This window comes from Lactuca virosa, chromosome 8, assembly GCF_052849685.1.
Source record: "Lactuca virosa cultivar CGN04683 chromosome 8, Lactuca_virosa_CGN04683_v6, whole genome shotgun sequence".
NCBI lineage: Eukaryota > Viridiplantae > Streptophyta > Magnoliopsida > Asterales > Asteraceae > Lactuca > Lactuca virosa.
Window position 1 is genome coordinate 359,340,338 of NC_136433.1, and position 10,995 is coordinate 359,351,332.

The window sequence follows — 10,995 nt, forward strand, 5'->3', positions numbered from 1 at the left end:
GCAGTCGCTACAAAGTTCCTTAGGAACTAGGCTGGACATGAGTACAACCTACCATCCACAGACCGACGGACAAAGTGAGAGGACTATCCAAACCTTGGAAGATATGTTGCGAGCCTGTGTGATTGACTTTGGGAAAGCATGGGATACTCATTTACCCCTTGTCTAATTTTCCTACAACAACAGTTATCACACGAGCCTAAAGGTTGCTCCATTCCAGGCCCTCTATGGCCGAAAGTGCAGATCCCCTATGTGTTGGGCTGAGGTGGGTGATACCCAGTTAGCTAAAGGACGAGTTCCTGAATGCACTCTCATGGGTCCGGAGATCATTCGGGAAACGACAGAGAAGATCGTTCAGATTCGTGAACGATTGATAGCCTCTACAGACCGACAGAAAAGCTATGCTGATAAAGGAAGGAAACCGTTGGAATTCAAGGTGGGCGACCGTGTTCTATTGAAGGTCTCACCCTGGAAAGGCTTGATACGCTTCGGAAAGCGTGGAAAGCTAAATCCAAGATACATAGGGCCTTTTAAGATTCTCGCGAGAATCGGCCCTGTAGCTTACAAACTTAACTTACCCCGCGAGCTCAGTAACGTACATTCTACTTTCCACGTCTCGAACTTGAAAAAGTGTCTGTCCGACGAGACTCTTGTAATCCCACTCGACGAGATTGAGATCAACAAGAGCCTCAACTTCGTGGAAGAACCAGTAGAGATCATGGACCGGGAGGTCAAGCAAACGAAACAAAGCCGTATCCCAATAGTCAAGGTTCGCTGGAACGCCAAGCGAGGACCTGAATTCACTTGGGAGCGAGAGGATCAGATGAAACTGAAATATCCTCGTCTTTTTACTTAGTTATTTGTAACTACATATTTGCTTAACCTCTGATTTCGGGACGAAATTCCTTCTAACGGGGGGATGATGTGACAACCCAAAATTTCCATTTTGTACAACCAATCACTTCAATAGAAGTCAGAACTGTTTTTGCTAGCTTTCAAGCTTTTTGGAATCAGTTTGAGTATTTTAAAGTTAGTACTTCAAGAGATAACTGGAGAGAGGATACCCTAGGGTATATTGTGCAACAATAAAGTCTCAAAACTCCAAGAGTTTGGAGTTTACGGCCTAAACATGGTGTTTACGGCCTAAACATGGTGTTTACGGCCGTAAACCCCAAGGGGTATAAATATGGCACTTAGCCATTTTTATCACTTTTTTCACACTTTCAAGAACTAGAACTCAAATCCTCTCAAGTATCATCCGAATTTCCTTCTTGGTCTTCAACTTTGTAAGTAATCTTCCCCTAATAAGTTGATATCTTACTTAATCTAGTGATCTTACATGATTCCATCCGTGAAATCATTCCATTTGTGTAGATCTTCAAGTGTTCTTAGTTTCACCTAGAACACCAAGAACACACACTAGTGTTCTTGGACTTTTAACACCCTTTCAAGCTTCTACATAGTAAGTAACCTTACCTTGGCTTGTTATAAGGCTCGTTACACTTCTTAATCATCTAGAAAACACAAGGAAACACAAGATCAAAGGTGTTTAAAGTCCAAGATGTTCTTGGACCGTAAACCCTAATGAAGGGGCCAAAGTGTGCCCTAGTCCCTTACCAAGCCTTGGATACTAGTCTAGATCATATCCTTAAAGTGCTTAGGACCTTAAACATCAAAAAAACCATACACCATTAGGGTTTACGGCCGTAAACCCATGGAGAAATGGTCCATGGGCCGTAAACTCCACAAAGGGGTGAAATGGTGCCCTAATCACTTCCTAAGGCTTAAGACTTTAAGTAGGAATGCTTCTTAATGAGTTATAAGCTTCAAAACACAAAATGGTAGTAGTACAATGAGTTTAAGGCCGTAAACTCATGGGTTTACGACCGTAAACTCCAAGGGAGTTGGTCCCAAAACCGTAAACTCCAAAAGAGTTTACCCTTGGACCCTAAACTCAAATGCAAGGCCCTACAACCCTTAGATGCAATCCTTAGTACTTATAGCACTTAAATCAAGTGTTTTACATGTCCTAGGGTGTCTTAACTTGTTTAATTAGTTGTTAAATTACTAATTGGATACATATATGTGTTATTATATGTTAACTAGGATCCTTGTGTGTGTTCAAGTCTTCACTTGACACTTAGCATCCTATACCATCCGTTCATCCAAACCACTCACTACAGGTGAGTTCATACCCCTTAATCAACCTTTTAAATGATTTCAAATGCTTTTATGGGGGTGGGGGGAATACAAGTTGAACTGTTATAGTTATTATACCAAACACATGTGATTAATAACTACCAAACAAGTGGATTTCTTACTTTTCAAACTGTGTTATCAAACTATTTTACTTCAAACTGTTTTAAAAACTCTTTTACATATCAAATACTTTTATTAAACTCTTTCAAACTTATATTCTGTTAAATGTGTATCTATATAGATATAGTTATATAAGTAGGATTGAAAGGACTTAGGACTGATAGCTCACCCTACTTCCTGTTCCTTGTTTGATTGTGGACTTAGGGTATTCAGGTTATTTGTCCGAAGGTCGTTAGAATCCTAGTTATATATTATGTATATGTATATAGATATAAAAGTTCCTTCTTCCATTCCGTTCAATACCTTTGGGTAGCAAAGGTATACACACATGTTCATACATTGAAACAACATTACTAGTAACCTATAATAGGTATAGTTTAGGGAGATACTAATACTATTACTAGAACAGTGAAACATACAAAGATTCAGTTCATACATGAGTCAGTACCATACAGAGAGAACATAACATACAGATAGAGAATACTATCATGAGAAACAAACAATACCATACAGAGAGAACATACATACATGCTAGACAGGGAGAGAACACACAATACAGCTAGCACATACATATACTAGAACATTACTACAGTTATGTGAGCCACGTAACGGGGCATGGCATCACCTGACATGGCCCGTTTTGTATCCAGAATATCCTTCAGTGGGGAGCGTATGAGTTTGTGTATAGATCTATACTGGATTGACTATCCTATACCTTACTGCTCGCTACAATGGGACTTGCAAGTCTACGGGTGCCAAACGTCATTTCTTCCGACGTCTTACATCGTCGTGTTTATAGTCGGTAGCAGGGTACAGGTCGATCACATGGTACTTTAAATAATAATTGGTTTAAGGTAGTTAGTACATCAGTAGTTACTTAATACAACACTACAGTACTATTTCATTTTCCCATTGCATTCGCTTTGTGACCTTCACACAATAAACAGTAATGTAAAAGCTATATTTTTGATTAATGATAGTCAGATTTGGGAAAATACATACTCTTACAAGAGACACACACACAGACACTAGATGCCTTGGTAGAAGGCTACTTTTAGTAGAAAACATAGGGTTTTCTAGGAGAGTTCAAACAATTACAAACATTTTCAAACTTATACATTACAGACTTACAAACACTTTCATACAAACACAGACACTAATATACTTATGAACTCACCAGCTTTAAAGCTAATAAACTCTTTCACAATAACTTGTATTCTCAGGTCACCAGTAGACATGTACCGGTGCCAGGTTTTGAGAAGATGGAGCTCGTTCAAGACTCATCTTTTATTTTGATTCATATTTTTGGTGTCTATATAACTTGACAGAACACACTTGTATAAAATTATATTATTAATGCAATGGATGATGTTGTTGCTTGTTTACTACTTTGCATGGTTGTGATACTGAACCTGACGTCCTCCACCCCCGAACGTTTCCGCCGTTCCGGTTTTGGGGTGTGACAGTGCCTGACTTGCGCCAAGGTGAATGTGGAATATCAAAAGCCCTCAGGTCTACTCCAGGAGCCAAAAATACCTGAGTGGAAGTGGGAAAGGATTACGATGGATTTCATCACTAAGTTACCCAGGTCTCCGAGTGGGCACGATGCCATCTGGGTAATTGTCGACCGACTAACCAAACCTGCCCACTTCCAGCCAATCAAAGAATACTTTAAAATGGAGAGGTTAACACGAATCTACATTCGAGATATAGTCCTCCTACATGGTGTACCTGTATCTATTATCTCAGATCGAGATAACAGGTTTACCTCGAGATTTTGGCAGTCACTATAGAAGGCTCTTGGAACTAAGCTGGATATGAGCACAGCTTACCATCCACAAACAGATGGGCAGAGTGAGAGAACCATTCAAACATTGGAAGATATGTTGAGAGCCTGCGTCATCGACTTTGGCATGTCATGGGACTCCCATTTTTATCACTTTTTTCACACGTTCAAGAACTAGAACTCAAATCCTCTCAAGTATCATCCGAATTTCCTTCTTGATCTTCAACTTTGTAAGTAATCTTCCCCTAATAAGTTGATATCTTACTTAATCTAGTGATCTTACATGATTCCATCCGTGAAATCATTCCATTTGTGTAGATCTTCAAGTGTTCTTAGTTTCACCAAGAACACCAAGAACACACACTAGTGTTCTTGGTCTTTTAACACCCTTTCAAGCTTCTACATAGTAAGTACTCTTACCTTGGCTTGTTACACTTCTTAATCATCTAGAAAACACAAGATCAAAGGTGTTTACGGTCCAAGATGTTCTTGGACCGTAAACCCTAATGAACGGGCCAAAGTGAGCCCTAGTCCCTTACCAAGCCTTGGATACTAGTCTAGATCATATCCTTAAAGTGCTTAGGACCTTAAACATCAAAAAGACCATAAACCATTAGGGTTTACGGCTGTAAACCCATGGAGAAATGGTCCATGGGCCGTAAACTCCACAAAGGGGTGAAATGGTGCCCTAATCACTTCCTAAGGCTTAAGACTTGAAGTAGGAATGCTTCTTAATGACTTATAAGCTTCAAAACACAAAATGGTAGTAGTACCATGAGTTTACGGCCGTAAACTCATGGGTTTACGACCGTAAACTCCAAGGGAGTTGGTCCCAAAACCGTAAACTCCAAAAGAGTTTACCCTTGGACCCTAAACTCAAATGCAAGGCCCTACAACCGTTAGATGCAATCCTTAGTACTTATAGCACTTAAATCAAGTGTTTTACATGTCCTAGGGTGTCTTAACTTGTTTAATTAGTTGTTAAATTACTAATTGGATACATATATGTGTTATTATATGTTAACTACGATCCTTGTGTGTGTTCAAGTCTTCACTTGACACTTAGCATCCTATACCATCCGTTCATCCAAACCACTCACTACAGGTGAGTTCATACCCCTTAATCAACCTTTTAAATGATTTCAAATGCTTTTATGGGGGTGGGGGGAATACAAGTTGAACTATTATAGTTACTATACCAATCACATGTGATTAATAACTACCAAACAAGTGGATTTCTTACTTTTCAAACTGTGTTATCAAACTATTTTACTTCAAACTGTTTTACAAACTCTTTTACATATCAAATACTTTTATTAAACTCTTTTAAACTTATATTCTGTTAAATGTGTATCTATATAGATATAGTTATATAAGTAGGATTGAAAGGACTTAGGACTGATAGCTCACCCTACTTCCTGTTCCTTGTTTGATTGTGGACTTAGGGTATTCAGGTTATTTGTCCGAAGGTCGTTAGAATCCTAGTTATATATTATGTACATGTATATAGATATAAAAGTTCCTTCTTCCATTCCGTTCAATACCTTTGGGTAGCAAAGGTATACACACATGTTCATACATTGAAACAACATTACTAGTAAGCTATAATAGGTATAGTTTAGGGAGATACTAATACTATTACTAGAACAGTGAAACATACAAAGATTCAGTTCATACATGAGTCAATACCATACAGAGAGAACATAACATACAGATAGAGAATACTATGATGAGAAACAAACAATACCATACAGAGAGAACATACATACATGCTAGACAGGGAGAGAACACACAATACAGCTAGCACATACATATACTAGAACATTACTACAGTTATGTGAGCCACGTAACGGGGCATGGCATCACCTGACATGGCCCGTTTTGTATCCAGAATCTCCTTAAGTGGGGAGCGTATGAGTTGTGTATAGATCTATACTGGATTGACTATCCTACACCTTGCTGCTCGCTACAGTGGGACTTGCAAGTCTACGGGTGCCAAACGTCATTTCTTCCGACGTCTTCCATCGTCGTGTTTATAGTCGGTAGCAGGGTACAGGCCGATCACATGGTACTTTAAATAACAATTGGTTTAAGGTAGTTAGTACATCAGTAGTTACTTAATACAACACTACAGTACTATTTCATTTTCCCATTGCATTCGCTTTGTGACCTTCACACAATAAACAGTAATGTAAAAACTATATTTTTGATTAATGATAGTCAGATTTGGGAAAATACATACTCTTACAAGACACACACACACAGACACTAGATGCCTTGGTAGAAGGCTACTTTTAGTAGAAAACATAGGGTTTTCTAGGAGAGTTCAAACAATTACAAACATTTTCAAACTTATACATTACAGACTTACAAACACTTTCATACAAACACAGACACTAATATACTTATGAACTCACCAGCTTTAAAGCTGATAAACTCTTTCACAATAACTTGTATTCTCAGGTCACCAGTAGACATGTACCGGTGCCAGGTTTTGAGAAGATGGAGCTCGTTCAAGACTCATCTTTTATTTTGATTCATATTTTTGGTGTCTATATAACTTGACAGAACACACTTGTATGAAATTATATTATTAATGAAATGGATGATGTTGTTGCTTGTTTACTACTTTGCATGGTTGTGATACTGAACATGACGTCCTCCACCTCCGAACGTTTCCGCCGTTCCGGTTTTGGGGTGTGACAGTGCCTGACTTGCGCCAAGGTGAATGTGGAATATGAAAAGCCCTCAGGTCTTCTCCAGGAGCCAAAAATACCTGAGTGGAAGTGGGAAAGGATTACGATGGATTTCATCACTAAGTTACCCAGGTCTCCGAGTGGGCATGATGCCATCTGGGTAATTGTCGACTGACTAACCAAATCTGCCCACTTCCAGCCAATCAAAGAATGCTCTAAAATGGAGAGGTTAACACAAATCTACATTCGAGATATGGTCCTCCTGCATGGTGTACCTGTATCTATTATCTCAAATCGAGATAACAGGTTTACCTCGAGATTTTGGCAGTCACTATAGAAGGCTCTTGGAACTAAGCTGGATATGAGCACAACTTACAATCCACAGACAGATGGGTAGAGTGAGAGAACCATTCAAACATTGGAAGATATGTTGAGATCCTGCGTCATCGACTTTGGCATGTCATGGGACTCCCATTTTTATCACTTTTTTCACACTTTCAAGAACTAGAACTCAAATCCTCTCAAGTATCATCCGCATTTCCTTCTTGATCTTTAACTTTGTAAGTAATCTTCCCCTAATAAGTTGATATCTTACTTAATCTAGTTATCTAACATGATTCCATCCGTGAAATCATTCCATTTGTATAGATCTTCAAGTGTTCTTAGTTTCACCAAGAACACCAAGAATACACACTAGTGTTCTTGGACTTTTAACACCCTTTCAAGCTTCTACATAGTAAGTACTCTTACCTTGGCTTGTTATAAGGCTTGTTACACTTATTAATCATCTAGAAAACACAAGGAAACACAAGATCAAAGGTGTTTACGGTCCAAGATGTTCTTGGACCGTAAACCCTAATGAAGGGGCCAAAGTGTGCCCTAGTCCCTTACCAAGCCTTGGATACTAGTCTAGATCATATCCTTAAAGTGCTTAGGACCTTAAACATCAAAAAGACCATAAACCATTAGGGTTTACGGCCGTAAACCCATGGAGAAATGGTCCATGGGCCGTAAACTCCACAAAGGGGTGAAATGGTGCCCTAATCACTTCCTAAGGCTTAAGACTTGAAGTAGGAATGCTTCTTAATGACTTATAAGCTTCAAAACACAAAATGGTAGTAGTACCATGAGTTTACGGCCGTAAACTCATGGGTTTACGACCGTAAACTCCAAGGGAGTTGGTCCCAAAACCGTAAACTCCAAAAGAGTTTACCCTTGGACCCTAAACTCAAATGCAAGGCCCTACAACCCTTAGATGCAATCCTTAGTACTTATAGCACTTAAATCAAGTGTTTTACATGTCCTAGGGTGTCTTAACTTGTTTAATTAGTTGTTAAATTGCTAATTGGATACATATATGTGTTATTATATGTTAACTAGGATCCTTGTGTGTGTTCAAGTCTTCACTTGACACTTAGCATCCTATACCATCCGTTCATCCAAACCACTCACTACAGGTGAGTTCATACCCCTTAATCAACCTTTTAAATGATTTCAAATGCTTTTATGGGGGTGGGGGAATACAAGTTGAATTATTATAGTTATTATACCAATCACATGTGATTAATAACTACCAAACAAGTGGATTTCTTACTTTTCAAATTGTGTTATCAAACTATTTTACTTCAAACTGTTTTACAAACTCTTTTACATATCAAATACTTTTATTAAACTCTTTTAAACTTATATTCTGTTAAATGTGTATCTATATAGATATAGTTATATAAGTAGGATTGAAAGGACTTAGGACTGATAGCTCACCCTACTTCCTGTTCCTTGTTTGATTGTGGACTTAGGGTATTCAGGTTATTTGTCCGAAGGTCGTTAGAATCCTAGTTATATATTATGTATATGTATATAGATATAAAAGTTCCTTCTTCCATTCCGTTCAATACCTTTGGGTAGCAAAGGTATACACACATGTTCATACATTGAAACAACATTACTAGTAAGCTATAATAGGTATAGTTTAGGGAGATACTAATACTATTACTAGAACAGTGAAACATACAAAGAGTCAGTTCATACATGAGTCAATACCATACAGAGAGAACATAACATACAGATAGAGAATACTATGATGAGAAACAAACAATACCATACAGAGAGAACATACATACATGCTAGACAGGGAGAGAACACACAATACAGCTAGCACATACATATACTAGAACATTACTACAGTTATGTGAGCCATGTAACGGGGCATGGCATCACCTGACATGGCCCGCTTTGTATCCAGAATCTCCTTAAGTGGGGAGCGTATGAGTTTGTGTATAGATCTATACTGGATTGACTATCCTACACCTTGCTGCTCGCTAAAGTGAGACTTGCTAGTCTACGGGTGCCAAACGTCATTTCTTCCGACATCTTACATCGTCGTGTTTATAGTCGGTAGCAGGGTATAGGCCGATCACATGGTACTTTAAATAACAATTGGTTTAAGGTAGTTAGTACATCAGTAGTTACTTAATACAACACTACAGTACTATTTCATTTTCCCATTGCATTCGCTTTGTGACCTTCACACAATAAACAGTAATGTAAAAACTATATTTTTGATTAATGATAGTCAGATTTGGGAAAATACATACTCTTACAAGAGACACACACACAGACACTAGATGCCTTGGTAGAAGGCTACTTTTAGTAGAAAACATAGGGTTTTCTAGGAGAGTTCAAACAATTACAAACATTTTCAAACTTATACATTACAGACTTACAATCACTTTCATACAAACACAGACACTAATATACTTATGAACTCAGCAGCTTTAAAGCTGATAAACTCTTTCACAATAACTTGTATTCTCAGGTCACCAGTAGACATGTACCGGTGCCAGGTTTTGAGAAGATGGAGCTCGTTCAAGACTCATCTTTTATTTTGATTCATATTTTTGGTGTCTATATAACTTGACAGAACACACTTGTATGAAATTATATTATTAATGCAATGGATGATGTTGTTGCTTGTTTACTACTTTGCATGGTTGTGATACTGAACATGACGTCCTCCACCCCCGAACGTTTCCGCCGTTCCGGTTTTGGGGTGTGACAGTGCCTAACTTGCGCCAAGGTGAATGTGGAATATAAAAAGCCCTCAGGTCTACTCCAGGAGCCAAAAATACCTGAGTGGAAGTGGGAAAGGATTACGATGGATTTCATCACTAAGTTACCCAGGTCTCCGAGTGGGCACGATGCCATCTGGGTAATTGTCGACCGACTAACCAAATCTGCCCACTTCCAGCCAATCAAAGAATACTTTAAAATGGAGAGGTTAACACGAATCTACATTCGAGATATAGTCCTCCTGCATGGTGTACCTGTATCTATTATCTCAGATCGAGATAACAGGTTTACCTCGAGATTTTGGCAGTCACTATAGAAGGCTCTTGGAACTAAGCTGGATATGAGCGCAGCTTACCATCCACAGACAGATGGGCAGAGTGAGAGAACCATTCAAACATTGGAAGATATGTTGAGAGCCTGCGTCATCGACTTCGGCATGTCATGGGACTCTCATTTTCCCTTAGTCGGATTTTCCTACAACAACAACTACCATACCAGCATCAAGGCTGCGCAGTTTGAAGCCCTCTATGGCCGTAAGTGCAGATCCCCTCTGTGCTGGGCTGAGGTAGGCGACACGCAGCTAGTCAAGGGTCAAGTCCCCGATAGTACTCTCACAGGCCCAAAAATCATCCGAGATACTACCGAAAAGATCGTACAAATCCGAGAACGACTAAAAGCTTCAAGAGATAAACAAAAGAGCTACGCCGATAAGAGACGAAAACCCTTGGAGTTCCAGCTTGGTGACTATGTTCTTTTGAAGGTCTCACCTTGGAAAGGCATGATACGCTTTGGAAAGCATGCAAACCTGAATCCGAGATACATAGGACCATTCGAGATCCTCGGTAGGATAGGTCCCTTAGCATACAAACTTTGTCTACCACGAGAACTTAGCAACGTACATCCCGTCTTCCACGTGTCGAACCTAAAGAAGTGTCTGTCTGATGAGACACTTGTGCCTCGATGAGATCGAACTAGACGAGGGCTTACACTTCATAGAGGATCCTGTAGAAATCACGGATTGGGAAGTCAAGCGAACGAGACAAAACCGCATCCCGATAGTGAATGTTCGCTGGAATGCCAAACGGGGACATGAATTCACTTGGGAGCGCGAAGATTCAATGAAACAGA